Source organism: Triturus cristatus, chromosome 6 (assembly GCF_964204655.1).
Source record: "Triturus cristatus chromosome 6, aTriCri1.1, whole genome shotgun sequence".
Classification (NCBI taxonomy): Eukaryota; Metazoa; Chordata; class Amphibia; order Caudata; family Salamandridae; genus Triturus; species Triturus cristatus.
The window spans coordinates 1,565,685,314-1,565,708,095 of NC_140589.1; positions in this window are offsets into that span (position 1 = coordinate 1,565,685,314).

Sequence of the window (22,782 nt, forward strand, 5' to 3'; positions counted from 1 at the left end):
AGTCCGCTGGTGATGGTATGGTCAGTGTCAATGTCGCGTTCCATAAGTAGACGTTCAAGAGTATAAGGATGATCGTCCATTTCGCTGAGTGTCATGAGCAGATGAGTATCTTTGATTTCTCTGATGCTCTGAGTGTTTAGGTCGGTGGACCGGTTCATAATTTCAGATGAACTTTTAGGACCAAGGGAACAAGCAAAGTGTTTCTTAAGTTTGAGATTTCTGATGAACTTGAAAAGATCAATCTTCCTTCTATAGAGATCCCCAGTTTCGTGAGGGTTGAAATTGAGGCCCAAGCTAAGAAGGGAGGTCATATCTTTGTTCAGTGGTGTAGAAGAAAGATTGATGACTTGGACCTCCTCTGGGTTGGTGGTTACTTGTTGGGAACGCCCGATCTGAGTTTCCTCTTGTAGTCGTCTTTTGCCTGATCTCTTCCCTCTCCTGGTTTTTCTACTGTATTCTGTCTTTGTTGTGTTCTGTTTTCCCTCCTTATGGTTCTGACCTCGCGTAAAAAATTGGAGGTATTGGTGCTTCCTTGGGGATCCGCTTCGTTATCGCTACTAACCGGTGTGTTTAATGAAGAGGTGCTTGAAGAGACAGAAGATGTTTCTCCTCTCTCAGAATTGTCGCTTTGTTTATTCGAATTCACCAGTCCATCATATTTTTTGGCGAAAGTGAAAACACGTCCCTCTTTGTAGTCCGCCTCGTCTCTCTTCAACTGTCTGCTCTTCCTGTCCTTGATTTCGTTTTGGTGTATGTTGAGTATTTCGTTAAGAATGGTGTAGTTCTTTTCAGTCGCTTCTTTGAGATTGAGATCCTTGATTTCTACTTCAAGTTGTGAGATTTCACTCTGTAGTTTTTTTACTTTGCGTTCGGCGTTCTCTATGAGAATGTGGATGAGTGTATTAGAGTTGATTGTGAGTGCTTCCTCCCATTTTCCTAGTAAATCATCATCTAGGTCGTCAAAAGTAGGGAAGATTTGGGAGCGCAAACCCCGTGGTACTCTATTCAGTCTTAAGTACTGTTTAAGGGTTGCACTATCCCACCATCTAGAGTTCTCGGTTTTCTTCAGCCTCTCAAGTTTAATGAATTTGTCCTTAAGGCCTTCTTTGGGAGTTCCACCTGATGGTGTATCCTTTTTGTAAACACGTGTCGGCTGGCGCTCTTTGTACTGATGAAAGACAACGTTTTGAATTAAAAAAACATCTTTCCATTGTTCTTTGAACCCTGTTATCTTTTCTGTGATCAAATTTAATTATATTGTCACGTGTGCACAGGATTTGTTTGTAACCACTAATGGTAAGTCTGGGATTGTATCAAAATCCATGGGTGGATGCGTGGGAGCACCCATGATCCACCCATGGAATGCCTCCCTGCCACAGAGCAACTCAAGGCTGCCATTTGCACTGCCTTGCGTTACTCTGACTTTATCAAGCCATCAAGCAAGGTGGCCTTGCTTGGCTTGAGAAATCTCACTTAAGTTTTGTGTCACCCTTGCACCCCTTTGCACGGTGCAAGGGTGACCGAAAACCTTGATAAATATGTGCCTACATTCATAGTTGTCTCTTTCATAGTGTTAAGGTGAAATTGATATTTAATCTCATCTGTAAGATTATTTAAACATTTATAATTGCTTCTTTTACATTAAAGATAATCTCATGCAGCCCTGACAGGTACTAGGCATCAAGGGTTAGACTAACTCATTTTAGTGCTTGTGTCTGAATCACGTTACAACAAACAAATGATGGACGGAATGCTGACAATGCATACATTCTCCCCCAGTCAAGAGATCTGGGTTAAATCCATCGTTCTTTTGCCCACTACACCACCCCAGTTTAGACATGGCCATATGCAAATCAGTCTTGACCCTGTGCCTCATGGGAACAGTCCAGCCCGAACTGCCAAGCCATGTCTTCCCTGGACCGGAATCAAGCATCCTAGGACCGGTTTCTGGCTATCAGCCGTCATCAGCCAGGATAGCTTGACTCCAGTGGCGTAGTGAGCACGGGTCCCACGTCTGGGAATACCCATCCCACTTAGGGCGAAAAGCGTTACAACAAACAAATGATGGACGGAATGCTGACAATGCATACATTCTCCCCCAGTCAAGAGATCTGGGTTAAATCTATCGTTCTTTTGCCCACTACACCACCCCAGTTTAGACATGGCCATATGCAAATCAGTCTTGACCCTGTGCCTCATGGGAACAGTCCAGCCCGAACTGCCAAGCCATGTCTTCCCTGGTCCGGAATCAAGCATCCTAGGACCAGTTTCTGGCTATCAGCCGTCATCAGCCAGGATAGCTTGACTCCAGTGGCGTAGTGAGCACGGGTCCCACGTCTGGGAATACCCATCCCACTTAGGGCGAAAAGCGTTACAACAAACAAATGATGGACGGAATGCTGACAATGCATACATTCTCCCCCAGTCAAGAGATCTGGGTTAAATCCATCGTTCTTTTGCCCACTACACCACCCCAGTTTAGACATGGCCATATGCAAATCAGTCTTGACCCTGTGCCTCATGGGAACAGTCCAGCCCGAACTGCCAAGCCATGTCTTCCCTGGACCGGAATCAAGCATCCTAGGACCGGTTTATGGCTATCAGCCGTCATCAGCCAGGATAGCTTGACTCCAGTGGCGTAATGAGCACGGGTCCCACGTCTGGGAATACCCATCCCACTTAGGGCGAAAAGCGTTACAACAAACAAATGATGGACGGAATGCTGACAATGCATACATTCTCCCCCAGTCAAGAGATCTGGGTTAAATCCATCGTTCTTTTGCCCACTACACCACCCCAGTTTAGACATGGCCATATGCAAATCAGTCTTGACCCTGTGCCTCATGGGAACAGTCCAGCCCGAACTGCCAAGCCATGTCTTCCCTGGACCGGAATCAAGCATCCTAGGACCGGTTTCTGGCTATCAGCCGTCATCAGCCAGGATAGCTTGACTCCAGTGGCGTAGTGAGCACGGGTCCCACGTCTGGGAATACCCATCCCACTTAGGGCGAAAAGCGTTACAACAAACAAATGATGGACGGAATGCTGACAATGCATACATTCTCCCCCAGTCAAGAGATCTGGGTTAAATCCATCGTTCTTTTGCCCACTACACCACCCCAGTTTAGACATGGCCATATGCAAATCAGTCTTGACCCTGTGCCCCATGGGAACAGTCCAGCCCGAACTGCCAAGCCATGTCTTCCCTGGACCGGAATCAAGCATCCTAGGACCGGTTTCTGGCTATCAGCCGTCATCAGCCAGGATAGCTTAAATCCAGTGGCGTAGTGAGCACGGGTCCCACGTCTGGGAATACCCATCCCACTTAGGGCGAAAAGCGTTACAACAAACAAATGATGGACGGAATGCTGACAATGCATACATTCTCCCCCAGTCAAGAGATCTGGGTTAAATCCATCGTTCTTTTGCCCACTACACCACCCCAGTTTAGACATGGCCATATGCAAATCAGTCTTGACCCTGTGCCTCATGGGAACAGTCCAGCCCAAACTGCCAAGCCATGTCTTCCCTGGACCGGAATCAAGCATCCTAGGACCAGTTTCTGGCTATCAGCCGTCATCAGCCAGGATAGCTTGACTCCAGTGGCGTAGTGAGCACGGGTCCCACGTCTGGGAATACCCATCCCACTTAGGGCGGAAAGCGTTACAACAAACAAATGATGGACGGAATGCTGACAATGCATACATTCTCCCCCAGTCAAGAGATCTGGGTTAAATCCATCGTTCTTTTGCCCACTACACCACCCCAGTTTAGACATGGCCATATGCAAATCAGTCTTGACCCTGTGCCTCATGGGAACAGTCCAGCCCGAACTGCCAAGCCATGTCTTCCCTGGACCGGAATCAAGCATCCTAGGACCGGTTTCTGGCTATCAGCCGTCATCAGCCAGGATAGCTTGACTCCAGTGGCGTAGTGAGCACGGGTCCCACGTCTGGGAACACCCCTCCCACTTAGGGCGAAAAGCGTTACAACAAACAAATGATGGCCGGAATGCTGACAATGCATACATTCTCCCTCAGTCAAGAGATCTGGGTTACATCCATCGTTCTTTTGCCCACTACACCACCCCAGTTTAGACATGGCCATATGCAAATCAGTCTTGACCCTGTGCCTCATGGGAACAGTCCAGCCCGAACTGCCAAGCCATGTCTTCCCTGGACCGGAATCAAGCATCCTAGGACCGGTTTCTGGCTATCAGCCGTCATCAGCCAGGATAGCTTGATTCCATGCCACTGGAATCAAGCTATCCTGGCTGACGAGGGCTGAAAGTCCATGCCACTGGAATCAAGCTATCCTGGCTGACGAGGGCTGAAATTCCATGCCACTGGAATCAAGCTATCCTGGCTGACGAGGGCTGAAAGCCCGAAACCGGTCCTAGGATGCTTGTTTCCAGTCCAGGGAGGACCTGGCTTGGCAGTTCGGGCTGGACTGTTCCCATGGGGCACAGGGTCAAGACTGATTTGCATATGGCTGGGTTCAAACTGGAATGGCATGGTGAGCAAAAAAACGATGGATTTAGGCCCAGATCTCTGTACTGGGGTGAATGTATGACATTGTTCTGCATTCTGTCCATCAATTGTTGTTTTTGCATTTGTCACCCCGAGTGAGAAGGGTATGCTCAGACGTGAGTCCCTTGCCCTCCATGCCACTGGAATCAAGCTATCCTGGCTGACGAGGGCTTTAAGCCCGAAACCGGTCCTAGGATGCTTGTTTCCAGTCCAGGGAGGACCTGGCTTGGCAGTTCGGGCTGGACTGTTCCCATGGGGCACAGGGTCAAGACTGATTTGCACATGGCTGTGTTCAAACTGGAATGGCATGGTGAGCAAAAAAACGATGGATTTAGGCCCAGATCTCTGTACTGGGGTGAATGTATGACATTGTTCTGCATTCTGTCCATCAATTGTTGTTTTTGCATTTGTCACCCCGAGTGAGAAGGGTATGCTCAGACGTGAGTCCCTTGCTCTCCATGCCACTGGAATCAAGCTATCCTGGCTGACGAGGGCTGAAAGCCCGAAACCGGTCCTAGGATGCTTGTTTCCAGTCCAGGGAGGACCTGGCTTGGCAGTTCGGGCTGGACTGTTCCCATGGGGCACAGGGTCAAGACTGATTTGCATATGGCTGGGTTCAAACTGGAATGGCATGGTGAGCAAAAAAACGATGGATTTAGGCCCAGATCTCTGTACTGGGGTGAATGTATGACATTGTTCTGCATTCTGTCCATCAATTGTTGTTTTTGCATTTGTCACCCCGAGTGAGAAGGGTATGCTCAGACGTGAGTCCCTTGCTCTCCATGCCACTGGAATCAAGCTATCCTGGCTGACGAGGGCTGAAAGCCCGAAACCGGTCCTAGGATGCTTGTTTCCAGTCCAGGGAGGACCTGGCTTGGCAGTTCGGGCTGGACTGTTCCCATGGGGCACAGGGTCAAGACTGATTTGCATATGGCTGGGTTCAAACTGGAATGGCATGGTGAGCAAAAAAACGATGGATTTAGGCCCAGATCTCTGTGCTGGGGTGAATGTATGACATTGTTCTGCATTCTGTCCATCAATTGTTGTTTTTGCATTTGTCACCCCGAGTGAGAAGGGTATGCTCAGACGTGAGTCCCTTGCTCTCCATGCCACTGGAATCAAGCTATCCTGGCTGACGAGGGCTGAAAGCCCGAAACCGGTCCTAGGATGCTTGTTTCCAGTCCAGGGAGGATCTGGCTTGGCAGTTCGGGCTGGACTGTTCCCATGGGGCACAGGGTCAAGACTGATTTGCATATGGCTGGGTTCAAACTGGAATGGCATGGTGAGCAAAAAAACGATGGATTTAGGCCCAGATCTCTGTACTGGGGTGAATGTATGACATTGTTCTGCATTCTGTCCATCAATTGTTGTTTTTGCATTTGTCACCCCGAGTGAGAAGGGTATGCTCAGACGTGAGTCCCTTGCTCTCCATGCCACTGGAATCAAGCTATCCTGGCTGACGAGGGCTGAAAGCCCGAAACCGGTCCTAGGATGCTTGTTTCCAGTCCAGGGAGGACCTGGCTTGGCAGTTCGGGCTGGACTGTTCCCATGGGGCACAGGGTCAAGACTGATTTGCATATGGCTGGGTTCAAACTGGAATGGCATGGTGAGCAAAAAAACGATGGATTTAGGCCCAGATCTCTGTACTGGGGTGAATGTATGACATTGTTCTGCATTCTGTCCATCAATTGTTGTTTTTGCATTTGTCACCCCGAGTGAGAAGGGTATGCTCAGACGTGAGTCCCTTGCTCTCCATGCCACTGGAATCAAGCTATTCTGGCTGACGAGTGCTGAAAGCCCGAAACCGGTCCTAGGATGCTTGTTTCCAGTCCAGGGAGGACCTGGCTTGGCAGTTCGGGCTGGACTGTTCCCATGGGGCACAGGGTCAAGACTGATTTGCATATGGCTGGGTTCAAACTGGAATGGCATGGTGAGCAAAAAAACGATGGATTTAGGCCCAGATCTCTGTACTGGGGTGAATGTATGACATTGTTCTGCATTCTGTCCATCAATTGTTGTTTTTGCATTTGTCACCCCGAGTGAGAAGGGTATGCTCAGACATGAGTCCCTTGCTCTCCATGCCACTGGAATCAAGCTATCCTGGCTGACGAGGGCTGAAAGCCCGAAACCGGTCCTAGGATGCTTGTTTCCAGTCCAGGGAGGATCTGGCTTGGCAGTTCGGGCTGGACTGTTCCCATGGGGCACAGGGTCAAGACTGATTTGCATATGGCTGGGTTCAAACTGGAATGGCATGGTGAGCAAAAAAACAATGGATTTAGGCCCAGATCTCTGTACTGGGGTGAATGTATGACATTGTTCTGCATTCTGTCCATCAATTGTTGTTTTTGCATTTGTCACCCCGAGTGAGAAGGGTATGCTCAGACGTGAGTCCCTTGCTCTCCATGCCACTGGAATCAAGCTATCCTGGCTGACGAGGGCTGAAAGCCCGAAACCGGTCCTAGGATGCTTGTTTCCAGTCCAGGGAGGACCTGGCTTGGCAGTTCGGGCTGGACTGTTCCCATGGGGCACAGGGTCAAGACTGATTTGCATATGGCTGGGTTCAAACTGGAATGGCATGGTGAGCAAAAAAACGATGGATTTAGGCCCAGATCTCTGTACTGGGGTGAATGTATGACATTGTTCTGCATTCTGTCCATCAATTGTTGTTTTTGCATTTGTCACCCCGAGTGAGAAGGGTATTGTGGAAATATGGATTTTTATGATCAGTTATGTCCCCTATCTTGGACCCCAACGGTTTCATGTATAAATCACAAGTACATGTATGTTCCCTCCAGTTCCAGTTATGAAGACGCAAACACATGTGCGTCCACCGCCAACATGTCCTCTTTCAGATCCGCCATGAATGGGCCGGATATTCTATTCCTAAGTATGAAAGGCCACCGGCTTTATATGGTTCACTTATGCCATTTTACAGTCCAGGCAAGTAGGCCCTGATTCTGCCATCAAGCTTTTCCTGCCTTCTGCCTCTGAAAGCTCCAGTCTGAGCTCGCATCTGTATCCATGAACTTTGTCCTACTCCCTGCGCAGCTAACGGTGCCTGACATCAGCCTGTTGCCTGCCAAAAACTGTATTTCACCTTCGAAATTATCTGCTCCGCTCCCTATCCAATACATTCCTGTCTAGTAGTTTAAGTAAACATTCTTCCAGCTACCGAGCAAAAGGCCCGGCTTCTCTGTCTTTATGCAAGTAATTCATAGCCCTGTTACCATGGAAGATTTCTGCCCCCGCATCTAGTGTAGACACTTAGACGCTTGTACACGCACTCACAGTCAGTATAGTCAGTATAGAATAAGATTCTACTCCAAGAGACCTCTCTTTTGGATAACATAGTTCTTTAAACATAGGATGTTAGATATGATTTGGGATTAGGTTGACTTGACCCTCCAGACTTCTGTCGCCACATGTAGAGCTAAATGTCAAGTCCCCTTCACCCCCTAGTTGCACGTCAATCACACGTCATGCTGCTGCGCGCGCATTTCTGCCAAGTATTTCTGCTGACATTGCGAAATTCTTTCATGGAACCACCCTATTATGACATCATACCTGATGACGTTCTTTAGTTACACCCAGTTACACCCACTTTTGCTACGCATGTATGTTTTATCTTTACTATCAATTGTTACGCCTCCTGCATTTGCTTCACTGTAATGCCTATTGTATAAAAATGATTACTTGTCAATAAAGTAGCGTCTTCACTTCCTGAACCTTCGTGGTGATGGAATATGGAGCTCCTCAATTTAAATTGATTCTGGAATAAAGCCCGTTCCGAACCTCTAATACCACGGATTCTGCCTCTTATTTTACTGAGCTATTATTATAGATTTTCCGCATCAAATTAAGTTCCGGTAATTAAATTATTTACCACATAAATGGCGCCCGAATAGGGACACTTTCTCATCTCACGCGCCGGCGGTGCGTTGCAGGCCCGGTCTCCTGTCACAGCTGGACGGACAACAACGCGTACCCACAGGATTTCCTGTATCTCCCTCCTGCCGAGCGGGGGTAACTGAGGCTGCGATCAACACCCAGACGAGGCGGTGAGAAGTGCGAAGTATCCCGACCAGAGCCTAGCTGAGAGAGCAAGATCCGAGGTATACAGAGAAGCCGGGCCTTTTGGAGGCCCACCAGTTTCCGAAGTTTCCGAAGTTCCGAGTCGAGTCCAGTCCGGTTCAAGTTCAGTTCAGTTCCGAGGCCTTCCGTTCCGAGCTACCCGGTGAGTACCATTATCGGGGAGGCGTTCTGACGTGCACAGAGGTTGTGCCGGTCAAGATGGGTTTGGGTACACAAATCCGGTCTGCACTGTTTCAGCAGTGTATCTGTACTGTTTAGCAGTATATCAAGTATGTCTAGTATATAATTCAGAGTTACCTAGTTAGTATCGAGTATTATGCTTAGTGACTAGTTCCCTAAATGGCCATCATTGTTTGTTCATTAAATGTTAAATGTTAAAAATGTTTTAAGTACGTTCTGTATATTGTGGTGTGAATGACTGTTCATTATTGTGTTTTATGGTATTAAACGTGTTCAAAATTAGGTATCAGATCAGTTCTCAATATGCCGCTCTTTTCGAAATTAAGACAGATCACAACTAGAAAAGGGGTACTCGAAGAAGCTGTTCCCATTCCTCCTAGGGACACTCCAGGGTACTTCATGTATCATAAACATGGCCTAGATGCCATATTATTTCTTGATCTATGGGTAGACTACACCAAGGAATTACCAGAAAGTCAGAGGTGGCCCGCAGCTGGGACCTGGGATGCAGATTGCATTATGAAAGTAGAAGAAGAATTATGGAAAAAGAAAGCTAGACAGTCACAGAAAGATGCCATTGAATTATGGCGTAAAGAATCATATAGACGCACAGAGAAAGCGCTCAGACAGGAAGAGAAAAGTAAGGAGAATTCAAATAAAGTTCGAGAAAGTGTATTAATTGAAGAAGGTATTCGAGTAAAGTCAGAACAAACAGACAGACAAAGAAATGCCCTTGTGAATGGTATGTATCCTCTTCTGGCCGAAGGGTTACCTAAGGCTACTCCAGAGATACCAAAAGACTTGCCACCCCCATTGTTTCCGATAAAAGTACATCCCAAAGGGCATCCCAGATCCGCAGAAGATGTTTTTCTTTCCTCTTATTTAGACGACGCAGCTCCCGAGTATGCTAATACTGCGCCACATAGACCGTCTGCCGAGGGGGTTCAACGCCAAGACCCTCCTCCGTCTGTACCTCTGCAACAGCAAACCCCGACACAAGTTCCGGCAAGCACATCTGTTTCTACATCTGCATCCACACCTATGGTTGCTATATCACGTTCAACGAATCCTTTCACATCCAGCACCCCAGGTGGTGCTACCGGAGGTACATCAAGCATTTTTTCTACGCCACCCAGAACAAATAAACTGTCCTTTCAAGAATTAGCCCACCAACGTACACCCAAACTAGTAACTCCCAACACGCTCAAGGAACTTCTAATAGATTGTAGATATGACCCTGTGCCCGGAAAAGGGGACGAAATGATGCTGGCATCATTACGTATCCGACGAGCTGCAATATACTTAGGGAAGCTACCAGGAATGACTGCACATTTAGAAAATATATATAATTTTGTTCAGTCAGGGCGAGACCCTGAGAGTATTAACCGAGCCATGGAGTACCAAAAGGTGGAAATACAGGGGGAACTGTTACGTTTCCTCATAAACTGTGTGATCAGAAATCAAGATCAACCAGGGGTAAATCCGGAAGAAATGCAAATTCTTACCACATGGGGTAAGAATATATCAGAGGGGAGACACGATAAACGATCATGTATAGTAGCTATGAGCCGAAAGATCCGCAAAGAAATAGAACGAATACACGAAGAAAGATTAGCAGTAGACGAGCCTGAACAAACCGAGGACGAGGAAGAATTAGAACTGCCCACAGGACAGTTAGAAACCATGGCCTATGTAGGTAGAGGAAGATCTTGCAATAATACTAGATGCTTTACTGATCCGATATGTCCGATACGTCCAGATAATAACAGAAAATTCCAAACTCCTATAATAAATACAAGGTCCCCCGAACATTCATTCCAAGCCGCTGACAAATTACTCCGAGAACGAAGGGGTTATCATATACTCGATTCTATGGACGAACAAGAATTAGCCAGGTCAGCCGTACACTGGGTTGATAGTCCTGGAAAATATGGTGATGATACACTAGCACATACGTTTTTGAACCTCGCCCCAGATGAACAGCGTTTAGCTGGTATCTATATGATTCAACAACTCCTTATATTATATAAAAGCCAACACTCCGATCCTGGCCCCTTACCTGATATATTGACTGAATTACTCACGAATAAATGGAGAGGTTCCGGTACTAAGTTAATTAGAGAAATACTAGAATCTAGAAGGCAGTACATTCTTTTTGTATGTCCTGAACATGTCTCACTGCCCATCAAGGAAAGAACGACGTATTACATGGATAGACAAAATCCCTTACGCGAAGTGCACCCGATAAAGGGTGAGGACAATGAGTTTAAACGTGTGTTTGTATACACACCCATATCAAAAATAGAACTATTAGAAATGAAGAAAGTGGTACCCAGTCATGACAAAGACCCAGCGGGTTTCCACCGTGAAATTAAAGATATGTTACTCATGGGAGAATATACCTACCCCGACATTATGACAATACTGAAGGTATTAATGCCTGCGGGCATTTACGAAAAACTCAAGGAAAAGGATTGGGAGGTGGGAGACCAGAAGATAGATTGGACAGCATTAGAAAACGAAGAAAAAGCTCGAGGTCCAGGTTCAGGGCTCGGGGACAAGACCAAAGCACTACCAGGTTTACTAGTACAGGTACTGCCACGTTTATTAACTACGAAAAAGGAAGACTGGGGTGCAATCTCAGCCTGTAAACAAAAATCAGATGAAGACACTAGTGATTTCTATTCCCGATTTGAGAAATGTTTTGGTATAAATAGTGGAATAAAAGCAAGTAGCGAGTCGTATCCACATCTGTTTGTGACAAAATTGGTTGAAAATGCCTTGCCCCAAGTTAAGAATAGAGTATTGAAGTTCGAGAGTACCTGGCAAGGTAACACTCCGTCACAAATGTTACAAATGCTACAGTACCATCACAATAGAATTAGAGAAGAACAAGAACATGAACATAGACGCATGAAAGACACGAAAATGAAAATGCTAGTTTCCCAGACAGTTCCAGTTGACGGTCATAAGAAGGGTATAACACAGTCCAGTGTTTCAACAGGTCCTGTAAAAGGGACATGCAACTATTGTAAACAGCCAGGTCATTATGTACACGATTGTCCAGTTTTAAAACATAATATCGCCATAGGTAACACAAAAGAAAGACCAAGATCACTTAGACAGGATCAGAACCAACAAGGAGCACCGCAGCATGCACAGTCCATGCCAGCTCCGCAACAGTCTATGCCAGCTCCGCCACCGCAGCCTATTGCTGCCACACAAACAACGACCCGACAGATGTATCAGACCGCACAGTATGACTATCCTGATTATCAACGATACTCATGAAACAGCCTAGAGAGGGAAGTTGGCTTACCCCTTATTGAGGTCCCTGTAGATCAAGAAGGACCTTATATACACAGTGAACTGTTAGGTCAAGATAGAAAATTCTTACTTGATACAGGGGCAAGCCGAACAACAATAAAACGTAGTGAAGTTCCAGGGGCACCCCTCTCAGGCACACAGAATATTTCCCTTGGCTTTTCAGGAAAACCTATCATTAACGAAGTAACACAGCCTCTTCCACTTACGATTGGTCCCTTGACACGAACTACAGATTTATTACTTACTAAATCATGTCCAGAAAACTTGTTAGGCATAAAAACTTTGAAAGCTCTAGGAGCTATTATATGTTGTTCTCCGGAAGGAGTAAGATTGTTTTTACGTGATTTCAAAGGGCACTACGTGTCCCGAGACATGGATCACCGACTGCAGACTTTACCCACACATTTATGGGCACAAGGCCCTACAGATGTTGGTTGCATGAACATTACACCATATCGAGTCACACTAAAGGCAGGAGTGGTACTTCCACGAATGCGACAATACAAGTTACCCCCAGATGCTGTAGTGGCTTTACTACAAATCATTGACGAGCTTATTACCCAAGGAGTGGTTGTGGAAACTGACTCCAATGTATGTAATTCACCGATAATTCCGATTCTTAAACGAACCGATCCAACAGCCCTGCCAGTATATCGATTGGTTATTGATCTGCGCGAATTAAATAAATGCATAGTACCACAATACCCCGTAGTCCCAGACATTTCTTCATTACTGACAGCCATTGATTCCGAAGCAACATTCTTTACTGTAATTGATCTCAAGAATGCCTTCTTCAGCGTCCCAATAGATCCGGAAAGCCAATACTTGTTCGGATTTAGTTTAAATGGACGTAGCTTTAAATTCACACGCGCACCTCAGGGATTTACCGAAAGCCCCAGCATCTATAGCCAAGCACTGAAACGAGAACTCGACAGTATCCACATGCCAGTCAACACTGCCCTGCTTCAATATGTCGATGATCTGCTGATCACCGCTAGAAGCGAACCTGAATGTGAAAAAGCCTCACTGACGGTATTACAATTTTTGGCCGAAAAGGGGCACAAGGTGTCCCCTTCTAAGCTGCAATTCTGTGTCCAGCGAGTTGTTTACCTTGGTCACTCGCTGTCCAAGGAGGGAAGGCAGCTTACACCAGATCGCATCCAGCTAATTGCTAATATGCCAATACCCAAGACACAAAAGGAGGTGCGGGCTTTCATAGGCCTCACTTCATATTGTAGGCAGTGGATCCCTCAGTATGCATTTCTATTGACAACACAGGAGGCAGCCACATCGACTGTTCTCCCTTGGACCCAGGAACATACACAAGCTTTTGAAAGCCTAAAGAAAGCCTTATGCCAAGCACCTGTTTTAGCAACACCATGTTACAATAAACAGTTTACACTCTTCGTTACAGAACGCGAAGGTACTGCCTTGTCAGTACTCACACAGGAACAAGCAGGATCACACAAACCATGTGCTTATTTTTCTAGTACATTAGATCCCGTAGCTCAGGCTTTGCCTGCGTGCCTGAAATCAGTGGCAGCAACAGCTTTAGCAATCAGACAAAGCGATGCCATAGTATTAGGACATCCATTGACAGTACAAGTACCACATGCAGTAGAGGTTCTCTTGAACCGCACACAAACACAACACTTGACTATAGCACGACTTACTGGTTACGAATTAACATTGTTTCAGCCACATATAGAAATCAGACGTTGTAGTACATTGAATCCTGCCACACTGTTACCAATAAACGGAACAGACCCACTAGCACATGATTGTATTGAAGTTATCACTATCACGACGAAACCCAGACAAGATTTGACAGACGTCCCATTGTCAGACCCAGACCTGACGTTGTATATAGATGGTTCATGTATGAGAACAGGTACAGGAGAGCTAGTGGCCGCTTACGCAGTCACAACAGACACTGAAATCGTTGAAACAAATTGCATAAATACCTTGTCAGCCCAAGCCGCAGAGCTCATCGCTCTGACACAAGCCTGTATTCAAGCCACAAATAAAAAAGTCAACATATACACTGATTCACGTTATGCATTCGGAGTTGTACATGACTTCGGCGTACTGTGGCGCGAGAGAGGTTATTTAACTTCTCACGGTGCCCACATTCAGCACGGACCCCTTATTCATGCCTTATTAGATGCAATACATCTACCCACTGCAATATCAATTATGAAATGTAAAGCTCATACGAAAGTTACTGATATCATTTCTCAAGGCAATGATCTAGCTGACAGAACAGCTAAACAGACTGCTCAAACTCAAACATCCGACATGACAAAGACAATAGTCCCGACACCAACATATTGCATGACGGTTAAGGATCCCGCTCTTGACGTAATTGACATACAGACACATGCTACACCAGACGAAATAAAGAAATGGACTGAGTTAGGAGGGATCCAAACGGATCAAGGATGGATGACGAAGGAAAAATCTGTGTGGTTCCTTCCTGATTCAATGGTCCAAGTTATAATTAACACTGTACATAGTCCAGCGCATCTAGGAGAAAAAGCTATGCTAGACAGCATTCAACACATTTGGTTCAACAAACATTTACGAGCAGCAGCTAAACAAAAAGTTCGTACCTGTATGATCTGTTGTCAGTTTAACCCAGGTAAAAGCATTCCCGTAGAACAGGGTGGATTTCAGCCTCCTGATCACCCTTTTGAAGTCCTCCAGATGGATTATATCCAGATGGAACGATGTCGAGGATTCAAATGTGTTCTCGTAGTTGTCTGTGCTCTTTCCCGTTGGACAGAGGCATACCCGGTTTCAGATTACACTGCCCCGACTACTGCCAAACAGTTAGTTCGAGAATTCTTCCCACGGTACGGTTTACCACGTGTTGTCTACTCAGATAACGGCCAGCCGTTCTCATCCGAACTAATGAAACACGTTTCACTTTTGTTAGGCTATCAGTGGAAATTTCACTGTGTCCGACACCCCGAGGCAGCAGGTCTCGTGGAAAGACATAATCAAACCCTGAAAATTAGATTGTCCAAAATTTGTAGAGAGAAAGGTGTCGACTGGGTAGTAGCCTTACCCGTTGCACTCTTTTACATGAGAATGGTAGCACACTCTCGAACAGGACTATCCCCGTATGAGGTGATCTTCGGTAGACCACCAAATATGTGGGGGACGCCTATACCACGCAAAATAACTGATATTGACTGTAATATGCTGACAGATTACTTGGCTTCCTTGATGTCTGCACTACAATCTTGTCGTTCACAGGTAGCTGCAGCCTTTCCCGACAACACCGAGGTGAAACCCCATGACGTAATTCCAGGAGATTTAGTTTTAGTGAGGAACTTTGACCGGAAGTCTCAGCTGGATCCTAGGTGGAAGTCGCCTCAACTCGTATTGCTAACGACGAGGACAGCCGTGAAGATCGAAGGTCGCAAAGGCTGGATACATTCAAGTCATATCAAGAAATTTCATGGACTACCGTCAGACGTAAACGACACACCTTGCGTGTCTTCACCGATTGACTCTAAACTTCCTTTGGTTGAACTGAATAACCATGAACAATACAAACTAAAACTTAGGTCTAACAAGTCAGGCAATTTGATTGTTTAAGTCCTCTCCAAGGTGAATCGGTCGAATTTGTCTCTGACATGTATCCCTTAGACCTGTATAGAGAAAGAAACAGAAGGATAAAGTTGAAACGACATGCGTACTGTAAATCACTGCGTAGTCATTGCACAGTGACGTTATTAATTTTGTTTTTCTTAAGTCTTTTAATAATTACTGCAAGTATATTGTTGCACATATATTATCCTATTTTTAGACATGTTTACAATGTTACTGCCGAACATTCTTTTAGTGAATTACCTCCGCATGAATTGTCCTATAGATTTGCGCTGCGCAATAACACGTTTATTAGTATGTTACATCATTCCCATCAGGTTAGCAATGCTACAAATTGTTGGATATGTGGTCGACTCCCTCCCTATCAGAACTATAAAGGAATTCTACCTCTCTTTCCATACCCGTTCACACACAATGGCTCCTGTGGAGCATGGTTTAGTTTAATTAATTCCCTAGATTCGAATTCTGCAGTTTACCAGAATAACTGGGTATGGGGAAATCTGAACTTAGTTTTACTCAAAGTCTGTCACCCTAACAAGGAGGGACTTCCCAAAATAACAGGAACTGATCTAGAAAATGAAGTATATGGATTAGGTAATTTTACGCTTAATCTCATGATCCTGAATGTCGAATCCGAAGCTACTCCAATTTTGCCCGCCATGTCAGTGTTTCCAGTTAAAGGTGAATTATGTGTAAGAAAGAATGGTTCCATACATATGGGCCATAGTAGATGCACCACTGTGATAGAATTTAGTGATCAAGGCAAGTCTACATTTAGAGCTTCCCGCCATTCCTACTTCATATGTGGTCAGACGGCATACATACGTTTGCCACTAGATTGGGATGGTACCTGCTACATCGGATTCCTTTTGCCACCTGTTTTCCTAGCTCCTCCTGATTATCACAGAAACACTCATTTAGTACACAATAGAGAAAGGAGAGATCTCCCAATAGTCGATTACACTGAGACCGCGTGGGAAAAATACACAGATTTCAATAAAGGTCTCTTTCCCTATATAGGTACAGTTACCAATAGTAAGCTGATACGTAGATTAACCAGAACCCTTGAAGCAGTAGTGAACGAAACTATTTCCGCCTTAGGCAATTTAACAGAAGAGCAGTCTGCTATGCGGATTATTGTGCTTCAAAATCGTCTTGTCTTTGACGTCATCTTGGCCGATAGGGGCGGAGCTTGTAGGGTCATCGGATCAAGCTGTTGCATTTTCATACCAGAAAATTCGCCATCTGTATATAAAGCCATAACTCGCCTTCATAAGATTGTAAGCCAGATACACCAGAATCCAGGCACTTGGACTTGGTCCGGTTGGTTTTGGAGTGTATTATCTACCTTTGGATGGAAGGTCCTATCCTTCCTAGGTATTGGCTTTCTCATACTATTCAGTTGCTGTCTATGCCTACAATGTGGACCAGCGATCTGTGGTCTGTGTGCCACATCGTGTATTCCACCACCAAGATTTCATTCATTCCAGAAGAAAAAAGAAGAACAAATGATGCTATATGAACAGATCGAGGGATTGATGAAGATTGATATCTCTTGACGGGCAAGTAGGGGACAAGGAGGGAATGTGGAAATATGGATTTTTATGATCAGTTATGTCCCCTATCTTGGACCCCAACGGTTTCATGTATAAATCACAAGTACATGTATGTTCCCTCCAGTTCCAGTTATGAAGACGCAAACACATGTGCGTCCACCGCCAACATGTCCTCTTTCAGATCCGCCATGAATGGGCCGGATATTCTATTCCTAAGTATGAAAGGCCACCGGCTTTATATGGTTCACTTATGCCATTTTACAGTCCAGGCAAGTAGGCCCTGATTCTGCCATCAAGCTTTTCCTGCCTTCTGCCTCTGAAAGCTCCAGTCTGAGCTCGCATCTGTATCCATGAACTTTGTCCTACTCCCTGCGCAGCTAACGGTGCCTGACATCAGCCTGTTGCCTGCCAAAAACTGTATTTCACCTTCGAAATTATCTGCTCCGCTCCCTATCCAATACATTCCTGTCTAGTAGTTTAAGTAAACATTCTTCCAGCTACCGAGCAAAAGGCCCGGCTTCTCTGTCTTTATGCAAGTAATTCATAGCCCTGTTACCATGGAAGATTTCTGCCCCCGCATCTAGTGTAGACACTTAGACGCTTGTACACGCACTCACAGTCAGTATAGTCAGTATAGAATAAGATTCTACTCCAAGAGACCTCTCTTTTGGATAACATAGTTCTTTAAACATAGGATGTTAGATATGATTTGGGATTAGGTTGACTTGACCCTCCAGACTTCTGTCGCCACATGTAGAGCTAAATGTCAAGTCCCCTTCACCCCCTAGTTGCACGTCAATCACACGTCATGCTGCTGCGCGCGCATTTCTGCCAAGTATTTCTGCTGACATTGCGAAATTCTTTCATGGAACCACCCTATTATGACATCATACCTGATGACGTTCTTTAGTTACACCCAGTTACACCCACTTTTGCTACGCATGTATGTTTTATCTTTACTATCAATTGTTACGCCTCCGGCATTTGCTTCACTGTAATGCCTATTGTATAAAAATGATTACTTGTCAATAAAGTAGCGTCTTCACTTCCTGAACCTTCGTGGTGATGGAATATGGAGCTCCTCAATTTAAATTGATTCTGGAATAAAGCCCGTTCCGAACCTCTAATACCACAGATTCTGCCTCTTATTTTACTGAGCTATTATTATAGATTTTCCGCATCAAATTAAGTTCCGGTAATTACATTATTTACCACAGTATGCTCAGACGTGAGTCCCTTGCTCTCCATGCCACTGGAATCAAGCTATCCTGGCTGACGAGGGCTGAAAGCCCGAAACCGGTCCTAGGATGCTTGTTTCCAGTCCAGGGAGGACCTGGCTTGGCAGTTCGGGCTGGACTGTTCCCATGGGGCACAGGGTCAAGACTGATTTGCATATGGCTGGGTTCAAACTGGAATGGCATGGTGAGCAAAAAAACGATGGATTTAGGCCCAGATCTCTGTACTGGGGTGAATGTATGACATTGTTCTGCATTCTGTCCATCAATTGTTGTTTTTGCATTTGTCACCCCGAGTGAGAAGGGTATGCTCAGACGTGAGTCCCTTGCTCTCCATGCCACTGGAATCAAGCTATCCTGGTTGACGAGGGCTGAAAGCCCGAAAGCCCGAAACCGGTCCTAGGATGCTTGTTTCCAGTCCAGGGAGGACCTGGCTTGGCAGTTCGGGCTGGACTGTTCCCATGGGGCACAGGGTCAAGACTGATTTGCATATGGCTGGGTTCAAACTGGAATGGCATGGTGAGCAAAAAAACGATGGATTTAGGCCCAGATCTCTGTACTGGGGTGAATGTATGACATTATTCTGCATTCTGTCCATCAATTGTTGTTTTTGCATTTGTCACCCCAAGTGAGAAGGGTATGCTCAGACGTGAGTCCCTTGCTCTCCATGCCACTGGAATCAAGCTATTCTTGGCTGACGAGGGCTGAAAGCCCGAAACCGGTCCTAGGATGCTTGTTTCCAGTCCAGGGAGGACCTGGCTTGGCAGTTCGGGCTGGACTGTTCCCATGGGGCACAGGGTCAAGACTGATTTGCATATGGCTGGGTTCAAACTGGAATGGCATGGTGAGCAAAAAAACGATGGATTTAGGCCCAGATCTCTGTACTGGGGTGAATGTATGACATTGTTCTGCATTCTGTCCATCAATTGTTGTTTTTGCATTTGTCACCCCGAGTGAGAAGGGTATGCTCAGACGTGAGTCCCTTGCTCTCCATGCCACTGGAATCAAGCTATCCTGGCTGACGAGGGCTGAAAGCCCGAAACCGGTCCTAGGATGCTTGTTTCCAGTCCAGGGAGGACCTGGCTTGGCAGTTTGGGCTGGACTGTTCCCATGGGGCACAGGGTCAAGACTGATTTGCATATGGCTGGATTCAAACTGGAATGGCATGGTGAGCAAAAAAACGATGGATTTAGGCCCAGATCTCTGTACTGGGGTGAATGTATGACATTGTTCTGCATTCTGTCCATCAATTGTTGTTTTTGCATGTGTCTGAATCACAGCACTAAAATGCATTAGTCATGCATTATAGCATCCCTGGTACCACCTCACCCACGAGGCGTGCTAAACTTAGAGCTGCATTAATAACCAAGTAACCAGCACACTAAAATTGGCTTGCTCTTCCTGCTGCTTCTGCCCAGAGTCTAGCTCTGACATAAATAATTGTCTAACTCACAAGAATCATTGTTATTACATTCACTGGGTTCTGTGTTGTTTACACTCACTGAGAATAATTAAAGGCTGGCGAACCTGGGCTTTAGATTAATCAAGCTGAAGCGTGATTGAGTCTCTCTAGGTGGACCTGGACCACATGGGAAACAAACAACACACAGTCACTGGTTGATTCTGTCAGAAGATTGGAGCATGCGGATCGATGAGGCGCCTTGTCTTGTTGTTCTCTGAGGGCAAGCACCACCGAACTGGTGACAGCAGACAGGAATGAAAAAATGATTTGCCCAGGCTGACACAGAGGAGTTGAGGAGCGCCTTTGTGTTTTCCTTGCCATACCCGCCTTCAATCACATGACCAGTCAACAGGCATCTCTGTCCTGAATGAAACCCTTATATAGTGCTCTCTGTGCTGTGGAGGAAGGTAAAGCCCAGCTAAAGTATGACCATCTGATTCACTACACAGTGACATTTATGGAATACAGCAGTAGCATCTGGTCTGTGGGTGGAGTAGCAGGCAGGGTGGGGTAGGGGTGGGGATTGACGACAGATGACAGGGTGGTGGTGGTAACAGACAGTAAATTAAACATTTTAAAAATGGGGAAAAAAACAAACTTACCTCCCGCCGAACACTTTTTTACTCCGTGTTCTCGCTGCAGCACACAGACTCCCAATGTCGCCTGCTGCCAATCCTGATGCTGCTCTCATGCCTGAAAGCAGCGTCAGGATTGGCCTGCATGCTGTGATTTTGTACTCCCAGGGAAACTGGGATCCTATGGTTGAGGTCTCCAACCAGGTAACGCAGATGGGTTGCAGACAGTTCAGTGCGCATGTCGGTGTGCCCACCAATTTCTCTTGTGACTGCCCCAGCGATGACCCCGTACCCAAGACTCTGAAAAATAAAACGATAATAAATCTTTTTATTATTGTTTTATTTAACAAACTTTGAGGATGGCAGTGGGGACGACGCTCCTCTGCTATAGCGGCTCAATTGGACAACAAGAAGACAAGAAAAAATTAGCATGATTTTCTTTGCTTTTGATGATATCGTAGTGTGTGCTCGTGTCTGTGAATCGTCACTGCCTTCTACCACAGTCGGTAATCGTGACTTAATTTGGGCCTTCTGGGTGCTTTACTACCCTTCTGGTGCACTGTTGTCAACAATAAAGTGCAGTGACGTGCTATCTATGCCCATAGTCCTCAGATGGGGTGCTACATCCTCCTTGTTTAAAATAGAATTGGGCTCCTTTTTTGCAAATCATTGCAGAAAATATAAGACCTACAAACAGGCCTGATAAATGCCATACACATCTTGTGTTGTTTTTAAAGCACATGCACACAAACACTATTAACCAATCTGTTGAATTCCCACCTTAAAAGCCACCAAGTATTACAATTAGCCTAGCCTGTTTACGGTTTAAACCTATAATAACTGATAAAACCCCACTGATAGAGAAATAGCCCTCACCAGTGTAAACATATAACACTGAAAAAACACCTGCACAACCACAAACTAAATGCCATTCCAAGAAAGGAAATGGAGAGTTAAAGAGTAATTTTTATTTCTTACCTAAGGGGCCAATACAATGTAACTTTTTTATGCAAGGTAGCAGCAAGAAAGACTGGGCTAACATTATTCTGCTTGAGTTTTGTTGTTTAGGGATGTCACTAAAATATTGTTTCTTCTTCCATTTGCTTTTTTCATTTTTGTGGTCTTTGGTCTAAAGATGCAGGGTTTAGAAGCATGTTTTAGTTCTTGTTTAAATATTTTATAAACTGTAGAGAACTAGGAAATATCAAAATCATTTTTGATATTTTGGCATGTTTCATTATTACACTGATAGGTAAAATGGCTGGTTTCATAAGAATCTTTCCCAATATCTACCATCACATTTACTCACAGGAAATGGGTAAAACCCCTCGACACATCAACCTCCTTTTATAGCAAGCAAGTATGGATACCAGATGAATTGCCAGGTTTTAAACATTCATTGCAAGGTGTAGTGACAATTATATGTGAAAATAATGCCATTACCAAGCATCTGGGAGCGTGGTGAAAACATGACACCAGATTTTTGGAAAACATAGAAAGCAGTGTATCTTGGAATGCTGCTGCAAAAAGGTCTTACCAAGTTCAACTCTTCCACAATTGGATGACTTCAATAAGCGATGAGGTAACTCCACTAGAACAACCTAATAAGGAAGTGAAAGCCAAAACCCATAAAGCCCTTTGGTATACACCCGCCTTAGCTCAACTACATCTTCTATGTAAGCAACTGGAACGCAAGTGGAGAAGAGCCTATGACCAAGCAGACCAAAAAGCTTTCAAAATAAGTAGGAGACAATACCACACTCATATTAAATTAGCAAAAAAAGAGTACTACTCTAATAAAATACTCAAGGCTAACCAAGATCAAAAAAACATCTTCTCAATTATAAAGTCCTTCACCGACCCCAAAGCATTGAGTAGAGAAATCCCCCCATCTCAGACCTTATGTGACCAGATCTCAACTTTTTTCGAGGAAAAAATCCAGAACATTCCAAAAGACTTCGCAACAATCCCTGTTCAAAAACTTGACTTGGATTTAGAACCTGACTCCAAGTTTTTGAACCAGTCTTGCTTGAGCAGACACGTGTAGCAATCACTGCCTGTAAATCAGGCTCACCTCTTGATGCTTGCCCTCCCATGATTCTTCACCAAATGATAAACATTGGTAACCCGGTGATTAACCAGATAATCAATTCCTCGTTAACTACAGGCATAGTCCCAGATGAATGGAGATTAGCCATAGTGAAACCA